The 22,710-nt window shown below is 44.3% G+C and overlaps 1 protein-coding gene across 1 annotated transcript in view; it reads right to left on the bottom strand.

The window, feature by feature from the left end:
• Positions 1 to 22,710, bottom strand: part of LOC116844388 (steroid receptor seven-up, isoforms B/C) — a 335,737-nt gene that overhangs the window by 274,280 nt on the left and 38,747 nt on the right. The window contains exon 2 of the mRNA XM_032815851.1: positions 21,215 to 21,287. The gene's annotated coding sequence lies outside the window, so the exon portion shown is untranslated. The remainder of the gene's footprint in view (positions 1 to 21,214; positions 21,288 to 22,710) is intronic.

Below are 22,710 nucleotides of genomic sequence, written 5' to 3'. Positions count from 1 at the left end.
ACTTTGTCGGATATTCCACGGCGAAAACTGAGGCGATACTTTACGGAAACAAACAACGCGCTACAGTTACCCATCACTGAAATTCGCCAAAGTTCAAATGATATAATAATTAAAATTATAAGTAATAATCTTTTTACAATAATAAATACTAAAGAGAGAGAACAATCGATAGAAATTATCGCTCTTTTCTTCCTCTTTTTTTCTCGATAGAAATAGAAGGAGGACCTCAGGATATTTTTTTTATAAGTATATCTATATATAATTTATCTCTCCTTTTCTCTTTGTTGTATTTTCTTGGAAGAAAATTTTGAAAAATAGGGAATACAAGATTTATCTAATTTGTTGAGTTAAAAAAATATAATAGTTTAAATAAATCGAATGAAACTAAATATTTTATCACAAAGCCCTTGCGAGGGGCATATTACTTTAAGGAGTTAACGAAATTATTATTTATATAAATTGTTAATTAATAAATATATGATAGAAATTATCGCTCCCTTCTTCCTCCCGTTTTTCTTTCTCTGAACGCGCAGGAGCCGATATTTCTACAAACAATTATAAAAAATACACGGACGAACGGGCGTGCTGACGAGCGCGACGGAAGTGGCGCGCAACGCGTTCGATCCGGCGAATCGGGCGACGTAAAAAGCCGACGCTCGGCCACAATGGGCCGGCGAAGAAGCATTGTCATTCTTGACTTTCGCGGACTCTCCGCGATCCTGCCAGAGGACTCTCTCTCCGGCCGGACTGTCGCGAAGAACAGGTCTCCGCGCGCGGCGCGAACGCGCGGCGAATGGACTCGGCCGTATGAATGCGGCTTTTAATTATGTTGTGAATAGGAGCGCGTCTGCCATACAAGTCACCGCGAGCCAGAGTTTAATATAACGCTCGTAATAATAGCTTTGTAAACGAATGGAAAAAAAGGATGGCAGCGCGTCTGGAAAATGACGGGAACGTCTGCCAATGCTGCTACTGCAGCCGCCGTGCGCGCCTTTCTCTCTCACTCCCTCGCTCACTCTGTCTCTCTGTGTCTCTCTCACTCTCCCTCTCTTTCCCCCCCTCTCTCTCGCTCTTTTTGTCTCTCTCACACCCTGCCACCCTCTATGCGCGCTGCGAAAATGCATAATATAACCTCTCCGCTTCCGATGAAAAGCGCCGCTGTTATTTCTGTACTTCCATCCGCGTCAAAGGGCCGATTGCACCAACGTGCGGTGCTGCCGCGTACTATCCGACGTGCGCTGCAACTGCGGCCCTTTGAGGCTGGTTAATTATATTTTCTTTCTCTACGCCGCGACTAGAAAGTCGCGTGGAGCGCTCTCTCGAGATAGAAGATCACAGCCACCTGCTATCATCGAGATCGAGATCTCCCTCTGCGATTTTTTCCTGTCACATCTCGAAAATGGCATTCGTGAAATTCGCGCGGCACAATAGGCACACGTATTTTGCCAACGACCGCGCAATCTCTCTTCCGCAGAGAGAAAAAAGCAATTGGACCAACAAAATCGTCCACCGTTCCAAAGGAACACATCGCGTCCACCAAACGAATTACACGTTGGCGCAACAATATGATGCGTTGGCATAGTCGCTATAGACCAAACCGCAATCATTGAATTAATTTATTGATAACTCGTCGAGGCGACTATATAGTGTGTTCGATCGACTGAACGTTTGCTCGGACGAATTTTCCGACTAAAAAGAGTGCCACCAAGTAGTTGTAGGCCAATAGCTCAGATTCATAGCCAAAAAATTTTGAAACCATTTTAGGTCTAAAATAAAGTTTACGGTGTGTAAATGTCCTGATAAAATTGATACAGATGATATTAGGGATCTGATATCAGGATCTGATAAGTCACGTAACGCAGCATGTGTGGATCGGAACCTTATTAAGACCCGACAACGTCACCTTGTACAAACCAGACTGATTAGAATTAACCTGATTAGGAACATGGGATAAATTGATCAAGATGATGTTGTCAGAACCTAATAAGTCATGTAACGCAGCAGATCAGAACCTTATTAGTAATTAAGATCCCACAACGTCACCTTGTACAAACCAGATGATTGATTGGGATTAACCTGATTAGGAATATGGGGTAAATTTCTAGTCTAGTCGGATTTGTATTGGCGCGAGCAAAGTTTGTTGATTCCACCGTTTCCCTTTTTCTTTCTTAATGTGCGAATCTCTATTCGAAGACGCGACAGCCGCCAGATCCTCATCGTCCGATAATTCGATGATCACCGTCGCGTTTTTACGATATGCATAAGTTCGCTGGTATGATATTCGCGACGTTGTTCCAGCCAACGCTTCAATTGTCTTCTTACTTCCGTCGACCGCGGGGGTTCCGCCGATGAATGCGGTGCAACGATGACTCGCGATGCATCGCAAATCGAGCGAGACCGTCCTGCAGGATCAATCGCGATCGTGCTCGCAATCGTAATATTTATTTTCTAACCTCTACACAATCGCGCGATGTCGCGGGGTTCAGGCGGGGGAGGCGAAGGAGGTTGTCTTAAAAATAGACCGCATTTCTCGTTTTCGCGAGAGTAAGAAGCGCGAGGCGAATCCCCTGAGAGGAGATGAGAAGAGAGAAGAGGAGAAGGAGAAAGAGGAGGAGGAGGAGGAGGAGGAGGAGGAGGAGGAGGAAGAGGAAGATCGTTGGGATCGTCAGGGTGTATCGTCTATCATCGAGCAAGCGAGCACGCTCGAGTACGATGCGGCAGTGCCATGGCGAACTAATGTATCATTAAGAGGAACAGCTGCGCCGTTGTCACTTAATTTATTAAGCAATGCGTTAGCCACTTGTTACGCTGCGAAACGAGCATGTTCGCTGAGTTCCTTGCATTGAAGCCGAAACGCACTCGACGTCGAGTGAGGGCTACTTCGTGTACCGGCGCCTAGAGTGACGATTCTCTTGTAAAACTATTGACCCCCGTTTTTAAGCGAACCAATTAAATTTTGCACCAAAATTATACCCAGATAGACTTGATTATTGTGACGTGAGAAAATCAATGATGGAAATTCTACATTTTTTTAATTACATTCATGATTCAAGTGCATTAAATTAATCATCAAATTTACATCATGTAAATTTTTTATGTCATATAAATAATATAAATATAATGTAATGAAAATTTTTTGTTACATTGACTAAAAGTGGCAAATTGATAAATTTACTGAAAATCACACACAGATTTGCGTAACATATTGTTTTGAGCAAATTTTGATCATTTCTTTCGTAATTCGTCGTTCTGCGTGATAAGTATGAGTACCTTATGAACTATCCATAAAGAATACTCCACACAACTTCTATAATTCGTCTGACCTGCCAAATTTACATATCTTATTTATATACCTCTATCTGAGTAGATCTCTAGCATCTATCTAGGTCTATTTAGATAGATACAAACTAGTACGTGCCTCTCGTGTTGTTAATTTATCCCGTTACATCAAATAAATTGTATTAAAAATTGTGTTTTAATATATTACTGTGTCATAAATTAGAAACCATAATATTTCAGTAGATTGACTGCCACGCTGATTTCAATAAATTGCTTCAAAGCTTGACTAAAATTTCAATAACCGAAGTTACTCTGAATTTACACCGACGTATTTATTTGTTAGCATTAATCATGTATTTAACTTGCCAGGCGCAATTAGTTTCTTTCTTCCTCTTTCTCATTTTCAAACCTGTATCATTTGATACAAGTGCGGCCGAGACTAAAACGACAGATTAACGTGACAGCTTCGACAGACGGTCTACGCAGATTTTCCACGCGTCCATTACGTCTCTCCCTCGTCTCGCGTTCATCTTCTTGCGCTCACTACCTCACACTACCGATCCTCGGCAGCTATGCGGTGACATAAAGTCACCCGCGCCCGTGGAGGAAAAGAAGCTTCCTGGAAATCTTTTGGTGCACGACACACGCGGGTTTTACAGCCTCGTCGCGGTCACAGATGGGAAGGCGCGATATAAAAACTGGGTACGCGTATTCGTCCCGCAGGAATGTGGTTTACATACGTTCCCCTCACTCACCGTTATATTCACGTCTTTTCCTCGCGTCCCGGCACATCTCAACCCTCCAGCGAGTGCGACTTCATCGTCGCCAACCCCCCCAAGCATCGTGGAGGCGGTGTGTGCTCGCACGTATGCACCGTTCCCGGAGAGATCTGATTTTACGAAACTTGTCGTACGTGTAGCCGGACCCGTCGATCGTCTGTTTCCTCCAAACGCGGAGTAATTCGGTAACCAGACAGTAGACAGTAACCTCCGCGAACTATCGCGAACTATTGTTGCTGCGCTGTGATAGCACGTTGACCGTCACGCTAAATCACGTGTGAGATCAACCTAATTCTCAGTGTGTTATTTCAATAATGTTATGTTTTATTCAACCTATCTTTTCTCGATACTGTACTTTTTATTCGATATTGTACACATTTAGTAAAATCGCTCTAATTTTCTATCTAACATTTAATAAAATTGCCTAATCAGGCAATTTATTTCTCCCTCCCTTTCCCCCCTCTCTCTCTCTCTATCTCTCTCTTCCTATCAGATAATATTTACTAAATATATTTTTTTCTATATTACTATTATCCGATATTATTCTAAATACATAAAACCTTGTCTTGAATCTTATCAATAAAAGTCCTTAAATATGCTTATAAGCTAATTAGAAGACTTACAAGTTACATTTAGAAGCACTATTATCGATAAGAGAGGGAAATCAGAATTATATGTTTAGTAAAATCGTTCTTAATGAGTCAACTTGAACCGTCACACACAAGCGGCTAGCGGGATCCATGCGAAAACTCACTCGTCACCGAGATATAAGACTCAAACGCGCGGTTATCAAGCCGGCGAATTCGGCTCGCGAAAATGTTCGATTTCGCACGCGCCGAGCGTAAAGCGAGACAAGCGTTAAAGCGTCCTCTCGGTCACGCTCGCGCTATGCGTCGCGGATGGAGATATAACCTGGGAGTTGGTAAAATGGTAACCCGGTAATATGTAGTAACGCGGACCCAGCTGACTTTCGTAAGCGGATCACGCGCCCTGCTGAGTGCTTTACGGCATCACTTTTTTCCCGCGCGCCCACTTCTTCCTCATCTCCTTCGTCGCTCCGTCCTCCACCACCGTCGCCGTCGCCCTTTTCTCGCTCCTCAGTCTCCGTCTGCACGTCGGGCATCATTTTTACTTTGTCAGTTCGTATTGGGGATATCTTATCTCGAATCTCTTAAACGCGACGCATAATTCATAGAGCAAAGATCCCGAGCATAGTTGCTCTATTCTCCGTGTATCTTGTATTTCTTTCCCTTTCTCTCATTATTTTCTTTCTCTTTTAACATCAGGAACATCATTAACAATCATGGTGCTGTAACCCACGGATATATAACCAGACAACCAAGTTGTCATCGGCCAAGGGGTCAGTCACGAAAATCACGCGGAGACACAGAACGCAAGAGGGACGAAGGGACGGAAAGAGATAAGATAACGGCAGCAGAGAACGAGGAGAGAAAGGAGGACGAGCAGAAGATGCTCGTATGTAGACACGCGCGCACGCGGTCGACGTGGGTATGCTGCGGCTGCGACGTAGGGAACGAGCCGCGCCATAAAACACGGGGAATCCGGGGCTTTATTTTATTTCATTCAATTCTTCACGGGCGACAACCGCCCCGGGAATATGGAATCAAGTTGTTACCTCGCCTTACGGAGGATGACGAGATCGAGGACCGGAGGAAGGATAGAAGGCGGAGGACGAGGGTGGAGGCCGACGCTAGTAGATATCGGTAGTTTCGCCGCCGTCGGGAAGGGCCCGGCAGCGAGAAGACACATTCCGCATAACCAAGTGGCGGGCACGCGCTGCGATAAAGTATCGCCCGCTCCCGATACGTACATATGTACGTATGTATATATGTATATGTGCACGTATGTTGCCGCGTGTGTCCCGCCACACCGAGCTCGATGTTATTGCGTTACGTATCCGCGCGACAACTCCTTTCGTTAAGGCGACTCCGAATTTCGCACAGTCGATACCCCCTCGCCAACCTTGGCGGTTACCGTAGACGTAGTCTTCGACAGCAGGTTCGTGTGTGATAATTCTTCAAGTGAGAAAATTATTGTACGAGTATATCTAGGGTATCTTTGTTGCTCGTGGATGTTAAACAAAGATTGAATGACGCTCGCGAGCGTTGCGAGCGTGTAACGAAACGCGCCCCTAGTCGCGTTTGTATGCGATCCTCGATAATCAATCGATGACAAACATTTGAACGTTTATTCAATTGCTCTCAGATCAGGCTTCTCTGTTTAAGCTGCAATATTTTTTCGATTTTAATAAAACTCAAGAAAAAATATCTCTGTTCCCAAAGAAACATTTCGCGATTTTTCTGTTTCTCTTATAATAAACAAGATGCTCGCCCCGGTTAAGAACTTATCCTGATCTTGCCAACTTTCTTGTGCACGAAGTTCACTTCTAAAAAGAAATATCTCCATCTAAGCTATTTCATTCATCCCGCGCATAACATATCACCGAGTGACACATTCGACGAATTTCGCCGGCGAAAGAGCAAGGGGAGAGGGAGGAAGAGAAAGCGAACGACAGATCATCTCTTTGGGTTCTGCTGCCGCCGTACAAGACAGTCTCACCGATTTCGACGTTTAGAGCGAGGGCAAGAATCGAACTGTATTTGCATCGAATGAATCGGCCGCGCGCGCGAACATAAACGTCCGCAAAGGCAGGCGGGATAGCTCCGTGAGTTACGTTCACTGTTAATTGTGGATCCATACTACGATTTTTAGGAACGACCCGCACCGTGGGGTCACGACTGTCCATCAACGGCAAGTGCGTGCAGTCAACGCGAAATTTACGACTTTGCCATCTACGGGCCACGGAGCACCACATTTTTCTTCATCGGCGGATGACGATAGCGGCGACGATAGAGCGAACCGGTATAGCGGACGGCCGCTAAAACTGCCGGGAATCGATGGCAAAAATAGGCCCGCGAACGAGAGCTCGATTTCGTGCCTCCGTGAAAAATTAATATGAAATATATATTCCCCGAATCGAACTCTGACGCGATAAAATTGACTGAGAAACATATAAATAAAAAACAAAAGAATTTTATTATATCTGCATTCTTAAGGTTGAATTCACAATTCGCGAGTAAAATCCAAGTGATAACGCGCATACGTCACGCCTTTTTGATATATAAAATATTATGCCAAATAATACGAAGCAATACTTTTGTGCTTTATTGCACAATAATTAATCGACATTAACCGATTTATCAAGACGCGCAAAAAAAGAAAATATAAAATTTTTTGCAATTGTTCTTTTAGTATATTTATTAGGCCTGCATTCTTGGGACTTAATTCGAAATTTAAGTGCCGAGAGGAACTTCTTCGTGTCTCTTTCTCCTCGGACAATATCCTCACATTTTAATCTTTCTAAAATTAGACGGTCAAAGTCGACCATGCCGTAAAATCTTGCTCGAACGACGGTCATCGCGAAATAAGGGAGATCCGACGCAGTCTCGCCGGCGGATTCTGCGATTTCACGGAAGTCAGACGATTAGAACATCTTCGTCCAGACGGCAGATAGAAATCTTGCAGTCCAGACCGGACCATCTGGTCCGGATCGTCACGCCCAGCGAATGCGTGACGCCGTAGCAGTTTCCAGGCACACTAAACGGAAGAATCGTCGCAAACCCGCCGGCAAACAATAAATTATTCACACCGGGCCACGTGACATGGCGGCGCACCGGCGATCTCGCATCGTCGCGACGGACTTTTCAGTTAGCTCCACGTGCATTTCTGCGACCGTGCCGAGCCTTAAAGCGAGACCCGTTCGAGCGAGTTCCTCTCCCTCATCTCCTGGAGAGAAACCGAGCTCGTTATAGGATAATAATAGATTCGGTATGGATCACGATTGCGCAGTATATCACTCGGCACCCGTCCATTTCCGATCACAGATTTTTTCTCCATCCCGAAAATCGGTGTGTGGGGTATCTCACGAGACGCGATTGCGAAGTGATACTTTGTAGATAACAACAATCTTAAATCTCGAACAATCAAAGCCTAGGTGAATTAGACGTTCGCGAGAACACGATGAAATAAATTTAACGCTATCGGTAATCACTCGATCGGCTGTCCACTTTCATCATGTTGTTACTTTCAGATTACATAAATGCCTTTTGTCGAGGCCGGTGCGCGCTAGAATAGTTGAATAGCAGAAAAATACATACTGCATTCAAGTAAATGTTTCAAATATTTCACGCAAGTTTGCTCGAAATTTTGATCCTATTTTTTCAGTTTTACTATTTCATACTATTTCAGTTTTACTATTTCAACAGCTATTTTAATATTTTGAAGCTAATACAATTAATACTATTTGACGCTAAAGAAAGTGAAAAGGGAAATTTTGGACATCATCAGAGTCAAAATAGGAGTAAATTGTATCATTAAAATTAAACCTACTTTGCTAATTCAGCTCCTACTGCGTTGTAGAATTCAAAGTTTAACACAGAGCCAAAACTTTGACTCGGGTGTATATTGAAGACCGTTCTTTAATCATCATTTAAAAAAAGGAAAATAAATGGAATAATTGTTTTTTGGATTCAAAAATCAGTAGAATGACATTTTTCTATGTATGAGAGCCTTTAAGAACCGAACGAGCCTGAAAAGAAAACGAGGTTACAGATATAAATCGAAATCTTCCGAAATTATTTCCACCCTAATCCCGTCTGCGAGATAGGCGGCAGTATCGGTCACGATAGAGACGAGGTAATAAATAAACGTTAACGGCGAATTGTCATAGTCGCCTAGCTTGCAAGCTTCCCATTTCCCATTTGAGAGGACGCGAGCCGAGGATATGGGGCGTGGAAAACTCGCCGGGAGTTTTTCTTAAATGAGACGTTTAGTTTTCCCCCGGATCAGGGCATAAAGCGCGAACGACGTAACCCAGTACGCCCACGGGCAGTCAGCCACGGGGTTTTCCATAGAGGACCCTTGCACGCCCATCAACGCCGATCGCACGCCGCATTGTGGTGGATAGACGAGCGCGACCGTTGTCCGGCATTGTCCGAATCCGTACACACGGAAGCCGTTCGAGCCTCGTTACGTGTCACCCGCCTATTTTAACCGACACGCGACGCGTGTCGCAAACAGGATGCCGTACGCAGGTGGAAATCTCAACGACGACGACGACAACAACGATGACGCCGCCGCCGCCGCCGCAGCAGCAGCAGCAGCAGCTGCTGCCATCCGCTCGTCTTCGCGATTGTCCACTCAACTTGCCAATAAGATCGTCGCGTCAGCACGACTTGTGACAAATATCTCGACACTCCGTGAATTAATTAAGTCAGAGTAATAAGATCCAAAAGAACACCGATTCAAAGGAAACAGCGATCATTTTAATCGGAATTTCTGGATCGTTCATATTCGACTAGATATTTGGTTAATTCAACCAAACCTTTTTTCCGTGTACGAATAAAAGATCATTCGAATTCGAGTGACTTGAAAAAAGAAATTGATGTTTCTCGGGGCTATCTTAATTTTTAATTCTCCATAAGGAATTTTTTTGGCTCGATAGTCTTCCCGAGTCGAAATTTCCTACTCGAAATATCCTACTTTCGAGTCGAATAATCCTACTTACTTGAGAACTCGCTCAAAATTAGTGTGAGAACTCGCTCAAAATTTATTTCAGAGAGAAAATTTCTATTTATCGATAATGAAAATATTTATTCTTTCGGGCAAATATTGTTTTTCTTCTTTTATTGATTGTGAACCACTCGCGCAATCGGAAGAGTCGTTATTGCTCAATGTTTACCAATCTTTACCGCGGTCGTCACGCTATTTTCAAACTCGTCACGAATATACAGCTCGCAAATGTGTCTGTGAACATTGATAATGAAATATACTCGGAATCGTAAGAGAATATTTGGACTGTTTCGCTGAACTTGAAGGTTACTCACTCAACTCAAACTTAGGGTGGATCCGTACGAGCAAACATCTCAATCGACTAGAGTGAATATGTTCTGTAACAGTGGAATACATCAGATTCACTCTCGTCAATTTCGAGTAAAATTATTCATTTGACGATTCAAAGTGGAGAATTCACTCTATATAAATGAAAAATCACTCCTGTTCAAATGACGCGGCTGTCTCTTTATTTTCTAAGTGTGAAACTTAAAGAAATTCAGAAAGTATTATAAATAAGCATAAAGTATTATATCTCAGTCGAAATTCAAACGTGTTTACTGCGAACTTTGCCGTAATAAGGCAACAGCGTTTAATAATTTCAATCTTGTGTGATATCAGCAAATTGCGAGGGGGAGCGTGTTGTTAATTAGGGAAGTAGCCGAAATATCGGCAATATTTCGCTGCCAAATGTTCACTGATATATTTACGAGCTGCATATTCGCGATGCGAGGTATCGCGAATTTGAACGATTGCAGAACAGCACGGTGATCCCACATAAAATATAAACAACGGGCGATAACGACTCCTCTGATTGCACGAAACGTTTCCAATTAATAAAAGAGTCCAAAGATCAATCTACAATTAACATGGTATCATCGTGCGGATTGCACGAGCGTTTCGAGGTAGGTAGATACGGGCCGTCGACCTCGTCTTTAATTGGATTGCGTGCTCTGGACGCATCATCCGCGGTAGCTATCTGCACCGTCATTGAACCCTCCGATCAATCTGGTCAAACCAGGAGTCGTGGTCGATTGCCCGCTACCGAAGCCAAGATGAATCGGACGAGCCATTAGACGCTACGATCCCGACAATCAGCGATCGCTCGGGGCGCATCGGGGGATGCGTTGCATCTTCATGACTCGTGGCCCGTCCCTTTCCGAGCCGCGCATGTAATTTCCCATTGGAAAAGCAAGTTCTTTGGAAACATCGCGAAAGACGCGAGTTCACTTTGGTCACTTACCCAAGATGACTGTTAAAAATTGACAAGCAACTCGAAATTTTGGCTATATTAAATCTCGAATTCTACAACGCAGCTAAGTTAGCAAAGTAAATTTAATTCTAACGATACAATTTATTCCTACTTTGACTCTGCAATAATATCTGAAATTTTCCCTTTTCACTTTTTTTAGCTTTTTCACTGTATTTCAACTTTTAGCTTTTTCACTGTATTTCACTTATTTCAAAATAGGTGTTAAACGGAATATTGAAACTGAAAGTAGGATTATTCGACTCGAAAGTAGGATATTTCGAGTAGGAAATTTCGACTCGGGAAGACTATCGAGCCAAAAAAATTCCTTATGGAGAATTAAAAATTAAGATAGCCCCGAGAAACATCAATTTCTTTTTTCAAGTCACTCGAATTCTAATGATCTTTTATTCGTACACGGAAAAAAGGTTTGGTTGAATTAACCAAATATCTAGTCGAATATGAACGATCCAGAAATTCCGATTAAAATAACCCGAATTCTGTTTAAGTCAACCAAAAATCTTGTTAACTTAAATAGAATGCGGGTTACTTCAATCGAAATTTAGGTCGTTCATATTCGACCAGATATTTGGTTAATTCAACCAAACCTTTTTTTCCATGTATAGAATGGATCATTCCGAATTATCAAGTGAATATTTTCATTCTGAATAGAAGAGTGAATCTAATATACTTCACTGTCACCAGAACAACTCGATTAATGATCGATACACCGTATGGATCAAGAATTCACTCTATGCTTAAATTAACCGTTTATTATTGTGATTCCGAATACTTTCGCTTCGAGTGAAATCACTTTAAGCAATTTAAGTGATAGAATTTAATCGATTTCTGATTACGCTTTATTATACTATATTACTTCTCTGGCCTTTCGTTCGTCGCTCAAATTCATCGCGTCCCAGAGTTTGACACACGCCACTGCCGGAACAAATGGAGCGTCTAGGAAACTTCCGGAAAGTCGGAACGGCCGGTGTTGAGAGTTGCGTGAGAGCGTTTTTCGTGCGGTTTCTTGGACTGAGGCTTCGTGGCAAGAAGCTGGTGCGTTTTAAAAAAGAGAGAGAGAGAGAGAGAGAGAGAGAGAAAAATAGAACATATGATAATGTTTTTCGGACGTGCACGGTAGGAAGAGATATTTCCCCCGATCCTGTGGGAATTTCACGCAAGGGAAAGAAGGAAAGAGCAGGACAGAACGAGAGAAGAGCTTTCGTGGGCGTGAGGAAGTGTCAGGGATCAGGAAACACCGGCTTCCATGACGGCAATATCGCATCTGTCCGGTGACATCTAGCAACATGTGCGCTCAGCCGTTGCATCTAAGCGCGAGTCACCGGGCGTCACGCTTTCATATTACAACTAACTCGGCTAGTTCGTAAGCTACCCCAGGAAAAATTAGCATGCGCACGCGTAAAAAGAACGAGAGGATTGCCGTTTGACCTCCCGTCCCGAAGACGTACTCCGTTTCTTTTGTTTCCTTACAAGCGGCATGTATGTATTCGAGATCGGCGATCGATCTCGCCTTACAAACGCGACGCTTCCTCAATCTTCTTCATCTCTAACGTGTTTTCAGATCTAACGCCACATTGTCCGCGTTCCTGTCGTTTCTCTTGCCCCCCTCTTCTCAAGGAGCCACGACAAACAGCGGATGTATATCGTGGTGTTTCAGCGTTTCGTATTTACCGGCCTAACGTGTGCGCAGAGGTGTGACATACATTCGCGTTTTCCTGTGACGATACTATTATCGTCCGGCACGTGGCCGATTTTTCCTTTTTTTCAGACGCGAAGGAGCGGACGATTCCAGAGCGGACGAGTCGCCGGAATCGGTGCACGCGAGGCGAAAATATCGCACGCGCCGTCACCATCGGCGGAACCGCCGGCGCGGAGCGGCCGCGGGACCAAATCTATTTAAGATTTCACAAAAGCGACGGTCCCCGGCCTAAACGTGAACGCAGCGGCATACCGGCGACACGGTGTTTGGGATCAATAGGCCACTTATTTCTGTGCTCTCTTTTTTTCGGCCGCCTTTTCTTCGCCTCGTGCGCGCGACTCGAGGCCTGCGCTCAGTCGGCTAAGCCTAAAAAAGCACCCGCTCGTTTCTCGGCCGTGTCGCGAGATGTATTTATTTTGGAGCACGAGGGCTGCCGCACGGTCGTTTGTATCGCTCATGCCACGAATTATCAACTACTTCGGCGCGAAGGGGCCTCTGCTCCGGTAGTGAGTAAGCACCGAAAAGAGTAGAGTAAAGAGAGAGAAAGAAAGAGAGAGATTTCGCACAAACACGATGATATTTTCAGTTCTTCGAAATATCTGAATAAATAAATCTATAAGTAAACCATGTGTAGCATGCGGAAGCTGCTGGTGGCTTTCGTTATTAAAAACATGCGCTGTTGGATCAATCATCTTTAATCCTTTGAGGCTCAGTGCATAAATATGTACATTCACTTTCTCGTACTTGTCGCAATTTTATTTGGACCACGAAACTCTTTATCAGAAGCGTCTTTCATAAGATATTTTACTCGAACGAGGGTCGGTACTTGAATTTTAAAAGGTTAATTAAAAACAAAGAAAAGATTGAAAACGAGAATTATTTAATTAAAATTCTATTGTCAACGACTTCAATCTAGTTTCATCGCCCGCTGGATATCCTCTTCCGGCAGGGCGACGGTAATTGCTACACGAAATTCAGGAATGACAAACTGTTCTAGGAAGATGGCGACTGTGCCGGTAAATGGGCTCGAATACGAGATTGTCCTTTGTGGTGCTGTTTTCAGACCCTCAAAAAAAAAAGTCTCGTGAAGCATAAAGATGAGATCTCGTGGAGGGCCTCTGCTTAACCTGGAGTTAGGTACCCCGGCCATTAAGAGTTACGGGACGAGAATTACGATGCACGGTGGATCGGTAAGCCGCCGCCGCCGCGGCTTCGCCTTTACGTATGAAAGGTCCGTGTATGATTTTACTGGGAGATTATCGCGTACAGTATTTACATGAATTTTGTGATCGCCGGAACCTAATTACAGAGCGCCGTGGCAACGGATATCGCGCAGGTGCTACATTGTACGTTGATCGTCCGTCATTACCGCTAGCTGCTTACTCAGGTGATGAAGTCGCTTATTATCATCATTACGCGTCGTAAATCGATTGGGGAGACCATTAAAAAGAGGAAACTCCGTATCACGGATACCACGAGGAATTGCACGAAGATGTACGCTCAGTAGAACGTAGGAATTAACCGACCTCTCTGTAAAAACTGCGTTTTACGTTGCACATTAATAAAATTCTGTTTTCAATTTAAGAACAACGGGACTTTCCAGCACTGAAAAGCACCGGGAAGCGTCGATATATCCCACGTTAACAAATAAACTGTCTAAATGCGAAATTTTTCTCACCAAATGGGAGAAAAGGAGAAGTTCTCTTCGCTAAATGGAAGAAGACACATCGACTAATTAACGACCCCGCGCATTTTATCAGTCTGCTCCGATATCTTTTATTCCGCAGTTAAATTTGCGGGAAACCGCGGCAGGGGAGGAGAAGTGTTCTTGAAAGAGCCCGGGAAGTAAAAGCTCGCGCATCAGGATTAGGAGTGTTCTCGTGTATCCTTCAGTTCGAATCACACCGACGAGTCCGTAAGATCCCCAGGGCACGCTCTTCTTTTACTTCGCCCAAATAAAGCGACAGCTAATCGATAACAGGTTACTCGCTGATACTTCGTCGCCTTTCGCGCGCCAAATTTACCATAGATATTCGCGGTTTCTCTCATGCGGATTCGAGTCACCTCGAGAAGATCGACGATATAAAACCAAAATTCCTCTATAAATTTCCTCACAAAACTGCCTCTCATGAGATTTTACATTTACACTTCATACTCCTTATTGCACTGGAAAAGCGCACGTATTCTCAACTCTAAACGTGCAAATGCTCATAACTCTCTTTCTCTTAATTAGACAGATCGTTAGAAACAGTTATCGTCAGTGAGTGCGACAATGACAATGACTGCGCTTTTCATCGCGTCTCGAGGAAACCTAATCGCCGATGAGGAAGACAGAGAAAGGAAGAGGCAAAGACACCCGACACCAAGTTGGGGAACGCGCATACGGCGGTGCACGCGAAGGTATGCTGGTAGGAAAACGCGGTGGAAACAATTTCTGATGACACACCGGCGACAAAGGCAAGCGGCGAAGCGCGGTCATACGGGTACCTAGCTTTCGTTTAACTGGAACGAAACTATTCTCACGGGGTCGACAAACCTTTACCACGCGATGACGCCTCGGGACCAATTCCCGAGAGACGCGCGCATGCGGGATTGCCGTCGAAAGTGCCGGATTTTTACGGGTCAAAGGGTGTCGTAGCGCGCCTAAGTACGCGACCGACAGAGCGTCTTCGTTCCAATTGAACGCCCGTCCCCGGAGTAAGCGCGATAAACGCGATGGACGGGGAGATAGTGCTGCTTTATGATCCAGGCAGCTTCAGCCGGCTTCAACCGGTCGGGATGTAGCGCCGAGTATCTATGTGTAAATAACAATAGTCCGTATGTAGATTATCTAACTCTGCGCGCACGCTGTATAATCGATACAGATGACTTTCATAATTGCTGCACTTTTTCTGCCGGTTGTTTCTCAAATACAGCCTTACTGGGTCGAAACTTTAACTCTACTTTGAACATGATATCCTTCTGATATCTGTATGTTTTGAAGAATCAGTGTATATATGGAAAATTAATTATATGAAACTGAAATTAATCTGAAGTTAACGTTAAGTGAACGGATTAGATACACAAAAACTGTCCTACTTATAGTACCTTTAAATGGCAGAAAACACACTTCTGGATTCTAAAGAAGATTTCTTGGCAAATCTAGTAGGTGAAATATGATCAGAAAAAGTTAATATAGGCTTTAGATCAATGTAGAAGTTAAATGGAATATTGTGGTCAAAAGAGTCAAAATTTCAACTCAGGTTTCTTTCAAGAAGAGAAAAAGAAACTGAATTTCATTAGGAATTGTTTCCCTTATTCCATATCTTGACATTCCAAGAAAATATCTGTCAAGTGAGAATGTAGTATTCGTCATATGCATCAATTACCGCTAACGATTCGTTAATAAGAATCGAAGGTGCACGGAACGGTCGGGATAGACCTATCAACGCGGAACCTTCTGGAGGAATAACAGTTTGGGTGGTCTGTAATTGGTTAGGTCCGTTCGCATGTTAGTAAGCAGCCGACTTAAGGCCTTTGTCTGCCAATTCAATCCTAAATTGAGTCAACCGTTTAATCGCGCAATGTCCGTTAGCAACCCATTAACTCTCATATGATAATGAGCGATACGAGAAACGAAGTCTGAGAGATCGATTCGTCGGCTGGTCAAAGCGGACAGGAGCATACCCGCTTGTCGTCGCCGTTATATTATACTTTCGGCGCTGAGCAAGACACGTCTTATCTCGCCGTCGCAAAAAAAATTACGCAACACTGGCGAGATGTGTAATGAGGCGCGCGAATACCTCCGATAAAACACAAGTTCCGGATGTCGTAAGAAACTGCACCTAATAGCTTCGTCACGCGGTAGATGTGTCTCTGTGACAGCTCGCGACGTGACGTGACGTGACGTGACGAGCGAGGTCAAAAAATGCGCGACTATTCCCCCGAATGAAGCCGGTAACGAGCGCAAGAAGTCACCCGAGGTGCAGAGAACGACAGTGACGACGGCGACGGCGACGACGACGACGACGACGACGAGTAGTCAAGCACGTTTAATAGCGGCAGCGGGTCCACTAACAAGATAATTAAGCCTACCGAGAACGTTCTCGGTCCCAGTTTTTTGCTGGTCGCGTGCTGATATCAAACACAGTGAGACACGCTCAGTTTCTTTACGTTCCACTGCATTCCGTGCCGTTCGTTCCTACAGAGGCAGAACGAAGTACGATACGCAATTAGCCGCGTATAATCGAGCAAGCGCCGGGAGTGACTCTTATTCACGAGATTACGTTCAATTCAGCCGTCGTAAGAAGTCAATCGCAGCCAAAGATGATGTAATAATCTATCGTTACTCTCTAAGATGTGCGAATTAAAACGTATATTCGTTTAAAAACATATATTTTAAAAAACATTCGTTTAAAAACATATATTTTGCTCCAAGAAATTTGCAGAATAAAATTGAGGAGATGACTCAACGACACACAAAATGAGGACGCCTCTTCATCGATCGCGTGGTCATATCTCGAGGGACCATTTCTTTTTTCTTCGCTAACGGAAGGAGAGAATCGGCCAGGCCGACTATCGTGGCAGTTTACGAGCGAGGACTATGGTCTATGGACCGTGTCTCTCGTCTCAAAGGAGGACGATCACGGTGTGTCTACCGTCGTCGTCGTCGTCGTCGTCGTCGTCGGCATCGTGGTCGTGGCCGTCGTCTAACTTCGCGTAACTTAGACTCGACGCGAGAGCATAACTTTAATTACAGAAGTTGGCCGCATTGTCTAAGAAACGCGGCCGACGCGCACACGGCAAGAAAGCTTGCGCGAGCTCTCGCTCTTTCCCGGGGCTAAAGTTTTCCGCGCCTTCCGAGACATGGAACTCGGCTGCTTGGTCTGAGCACGCTTGGAAAACACAAGGGCGACGTCTCCCGGAGCACGATATGGATAGGAAGGGGAGAGGAGCGCTTTCACCGAAAGTTGAAATCGCCCACGAAATAGAGAGAGATGCCCCCATATGAAAACTCGACTCGCGAGGTTACGCAAACGATGCTTGTAAAACTTCGAGATAGGGGTATACGTTAACGAAGGTTGTCTTCTAATCTTTAGCATCGAGCAGATTGCCGCCGCGGGCGAGATGAGCTGTTAACACTTTGACGTCCGCTGTCGTGTACGCATGACTTTACTTTGCCGGCGGCTTTGATCGCTTTATAAAGAAATATTTGTCGATAATAAAGTCTCTAAATATTATACAAAGATGGATTCTTTTTATAAATTTAAATTTATTACAAGGTGCAGAAACGATAGATTGGCGTCAAAATGTTAATATGATCGACGAAGTGTTAATCTACATTCGACGTTTGCGACATATCAATCAGTAGACTTTCCGATTCTAACGTGCTCAGAAATGATCATCAAAAATTATTATTTGCTTATCATTAAAACATAACCGTATCCCGTTTTTGTAATTTTTGCACTTTTAGGTTACACTAAATTTCTGATCATCATCATGAAAAAAGAGCTATGTTGGGCCACGTTCGAATTTCCACTTTCGAAGGATTACTATACCATATCTAGGACTATCGTTCCTTTTTACGTCGATCGGTAATCGGTAATCCAAGAAAAATCTCGACGCGCTAAGAAGACGGATGCTCGGAGCGAGAGATAGAACCGAAGGAGAAGCCCGAGAAGCCAAGAGAAATAAGCGGAGGAGAAAGGGAGACGACGACCCAGGGATATTTCCGAGATAGCGAGGCGAAGGAGATAAGAAGAAGGGCCCGCGATGGGAGCCCTCGGGGGAAAGCTCGTCTTTTTCCCTTTTGCGAATCGGCAAGCGGGCGGACCGACGCAGAAAGAAAGAGAGAGTATTGTTCCCCAACTATATTTAGAATAGCAAACGTGTTGCTTCTACCACGTTGCCGCTGAATATTTCACGCCGCTCGTTTCTCGATGGCGTCGCCATGGCGCGAGCGGCCTTTACGGTTTTCGATACTAGTCGCCTCCACCTTCGACTTCCGCTTCTGCCATCGTCGCGACTCGCGGCGCACGTACACCGCGATTCTATCGCGATTCGCGAAAATATTTACTAACGAAGACGAGTCGCAGATGTACTCGCAGAATGTGCTCCTTATTTCGAAACCTAGTAAAAAAATTAAGTACTTAGTAAACATCAACTAACGGTAACATAACATCAATGTTATAATTTCCCACTCAATAACTGTAACTGTTATATAACATACATGTCATGTTACATTTATATTTTTGAGTGGAGAATTATAATATTAATGATACGTTACTGATAGTTGATATTTATTGGGTACTGAGTACTGCGAGAATGAGCAATTCCAGGTGCATGGTGAGGTAGCAATGAAAAAAAAAGGGAACGGTAAATCTTATGACAGACACAAAGTAATTAAAAGCGTGAATAGTGAAAATAGTGAAGTTACTAGAGATATCTTTCCGGCTTGATCGTTGTACCGAGTGTACCGAGATATACCGCGACATTCAGCTGGAAAACGCCGTGGTTCTTGGCGCAGGAGGACACGGCAGGAGAGGAGAGGACCCCCTCGGGAGGACGAGAGAGGAGAAGAGAGGAGAAAAAGAGAGAGAGAGAGAGAGAGAGGAGAGAGAGAGAAAGAGAGAGAAGTAAAGTCTTAACGGCGTTGCAAGGCGGAGCGTGGAGGCGGCGAAGGCGGGGCAAGTGAGGTTCCAGAGGCGTGATGTATCGACGGAATTCCAAAGTAAGAAGTTACGGACTCTACAGCCCGAGAGAGGAAACTCGCGTCTCACCAGACGTTTTCCTTTCTTCCGCTTCCAGCCACGGAGCCCGAGCTCCTCGAGCGGCATTCTATCCGATTTACCGCACGACCGTTAACGCTATCGCCGCTACCCCTACCTATTCTAAGATCTCCTAACAGTGCTAACTACGTTTCAATCAGCGTTACTTGTCATTACCGATCTCTTCACCGAGGATCTTGAAAACTTAAGGTATAAAATATACTGAACATATCCACGAGTTTCAGAGAACTCTATTGATAAAGGTTCCTATTGGTAATCATTATCTAGGATTTGCCTCCAATGAGATACATTGATTTGAATGTAGAATTAGGTGAGAGTTGGTCAGCTGAATCGCGTGATTACAAATATGACATATATGTATAAAATGTAATTAAATAACACATGAAATATAATCATCAAATATAATAATCAAATATAATCAAATATAATAATCAAATATAATTATCAAACAATGTTACACATATAAGTCAGCTGGAAACTAATTCTAAATTCTAAATTCATAAAAAATCTAATTATACTACAAAATCTAAAATTCCAAATAAATAGAAGAATGTTATTTCAATTCTGAATTCAGATTCCCAACTTGTCACGTGAGACAAGTTTCAAATGCCGACTCTAAATCTGACTATTAATATAATAGTAGTTTTCAAAGGTTTCGTTCTCAAGTTCAAATCTCGAGACTTGGAATCTCAAAATTGGAGTTCAAAATTGGAGTTCAAACTTGGAGTTCAAATCTCGAGACCAAAACAAGTGGTTAAAATTCTCAATTTCGAGGAATGTCAGAATCCGAGAGTGCCAAAAATTCTCGTCATATTCGCGAGGAAAACTGCAAAGTCACTCTCCGTCGCAAGAGGGAGCGGGGCTGACGTTGAAGTAAACGGTTCGATCGAATACGCTCTTTCGGGTTCAGCCGAGTAATTCGGCGACCACCGGCCCGACGTCGCTTTAGGTCGGCAATGTTTAAGGGCGGTTTTATAGTGTCCGGCGCAGAGGTCAACCTGGCCTCGGATACATCACCCCAGACCCCTTACGTCCCTTTGATGGATCGCGGCTCCCTCGGCTCCCGTCGTATGCAGTATTCGACTTCGATTTCTCATCCCCGGCAACGGATTACGCGCCAAATGGATCCATATCCATCGCGCGCGCGGCATCGATCACTTTTTTCGGTGCAATGTAACTAGCATTAACCTTCTACTACGATATCCCGATAACTACTATGACGAAGTCGAATCGCAGAGAGACTGCGAATATTTTTTCAAAAAAAAAAAAAAATTTCGTAATGACCAAATATGTAACTGTGTATGCAAATACACGAAAACGTGTATGCTTTTTTGATTCCCTTCCATCTATGATGATTGTCAACGTGATTCTCTGTTTATTTTGCCAATGTATCTATATGGGTTATCGAGGGACTCTTAATAATTGAGGCTGCTATGACTGAGTTAAATTTGATAGAGAAATCGTATTTTCAAAAAAAGAGAACAAAATTATGATACTTAAATATACAGGATATTTGCATCTAGGTGCTCGTATACTCATGTACAAGTAGAATTCGTTAAACTAATATAAAGTAGAACAATGGACGCGGAAATATAATTATCTCCTTTTGATTTTATAATACTCGTGAGATCATCAATGTACGTTCTCATCAGTATAGTTATAATAGACAGCAGGAAAGCATACACGTAATAACGAGTATGACTTTGCGAGATTTCTTCGCTCAAGGTATTGCGCGAGACCTTTAGTCGCAGAATCTTTAGTTGTAATAAACATATTATCTAGCACTCACCCTTCTCACCATCACCGCATCTGGCAGTACCAACGCTCGCCGCTCCAACATCCCTTCTCGGTGCACCCCATCTCTGTAACACAAATATGCACATACATCAAATTCATATTAATTGTATAATTACATTTCTTTTATTTGTATATTAATTATAAATAAAGTGGAATAGTCACATGTAAAATTACGTGCAAATCTCAATGAAATTGTGTCTAATAATCAATAATCGAAGCAATCTCCTTTTAAGGAATCGCGCTATCTCTGTCACTTCCGTTTGGTCGAACGAGGTCGAGCGTGATCCGACGAGAACTGAAGGGATGCTGAACGCGTTTCGACAACGAGATACTCCGTTTGCGACGCCAACGGGCTCCGTATGCTCGGACGCATCGAATCGAGAATAACGGAAATCTTCGACTTTGATGTGGTCTCGCTCGGCCCCACTCGCGTGGCAGCCGTTTAATCTTCGAAGATGCGAGTACCGGCGCTATTTACACGAACGACGGTATCGCGGATTCGTTTCGGCCCGGTGTTTGCGCCGTCGCCGCCGTACTTTTCTGTTTGCTTTCTCTCTCTTCCTCTATCTCTCCTTCCCCTCTCTTATCCTCCAAAGTAATGATATCCCGTGCGGATTACTCTCCGGACTCGCTGGTTTCGCGAGCTTGCCGGTGGATTGCAGATCTGCATTGGATTTACGGGATCAGCGTTACGATGACGCCGCGAAACCGGTCGATATCCGATCGCGAGTTACATGGGAATGATATTGTGTCGAGACTTCTCACGTAAAGTTACCCTTCGAATCGGGACTTCAACTAGGAGGTGATCTTGTGATTCGTGTACCTTTAAGATACGCGTTCACAGCCATGATCAACGTTTCTGCGTAGCCGTCGACTCCACTCGAGGCAAAAATCATCGCTGTCAACGACACACCTTGTATCGCACGAATTACCCGTATTACGCACCCTTGCACGCGCATACGCACGCACGCACGCACGCACGCACGCACGCACGCACGCACGCACGTACGAGCACGTCGGAATATCAGATGGCATTTCGCTGTTACGGCCCGCGACGCGCCCTATTCAAAGCCGCCCTAATAGAAAAATGTCACGGAATGTCGGAAATTGGAAAGCTTATTCATATTTTTTTCGATACGCGCCCGGCATTCGCACAGATATCGCGGATCGACGGCCGTACTTTCATTTCGCATGCCTAACGCGAGGAGCAATCCTCCACCACCACCGCCCTCTTCTGTCCCCACCATCACCTCTCGCCCAAGGGACGAGGAAAGGTGGCAGATACCGCAAGGGTGCAGCCGATGGATGCTGCAGGGTGCAGGAGTGGTCGAAGGAGGGCGGTTGGGACAGGAGAATGTGCGCGCGGATTGCGCTGGTAAATGCAAAGCCAGGGGATGATGTCGCGCGCGCTCGCTATGAGAGAGACAGAGAGAGAGGGAGAGGGAGAGAGAGAGAGAGAGAGAGAGAGAGAGAGAGAGAGAGAGAGAG

Source organism: Odontomachus brunneus, unplaced genomic scaffold (assembly GCF_010583005.1).
Source record: "Odontomachus brunneus isolate Ranch 3 - 2012 unplaced genomic scaffold, Obru_v1 Obru_scaffold_041, whole genome shotgun sequence".
Taxonomy (NCBI): domain Eukaryota; kingdom Metazoa; phylum Arthropoda; class Insecta; order Hymenoptera; family Formicidae; genus Odontomachus; species Odontomachus brunneus.
Note: the sequence above shows the minus strand (reverse complement) of the source record. Positions and strands in the feature narration are given on the sequence as shown.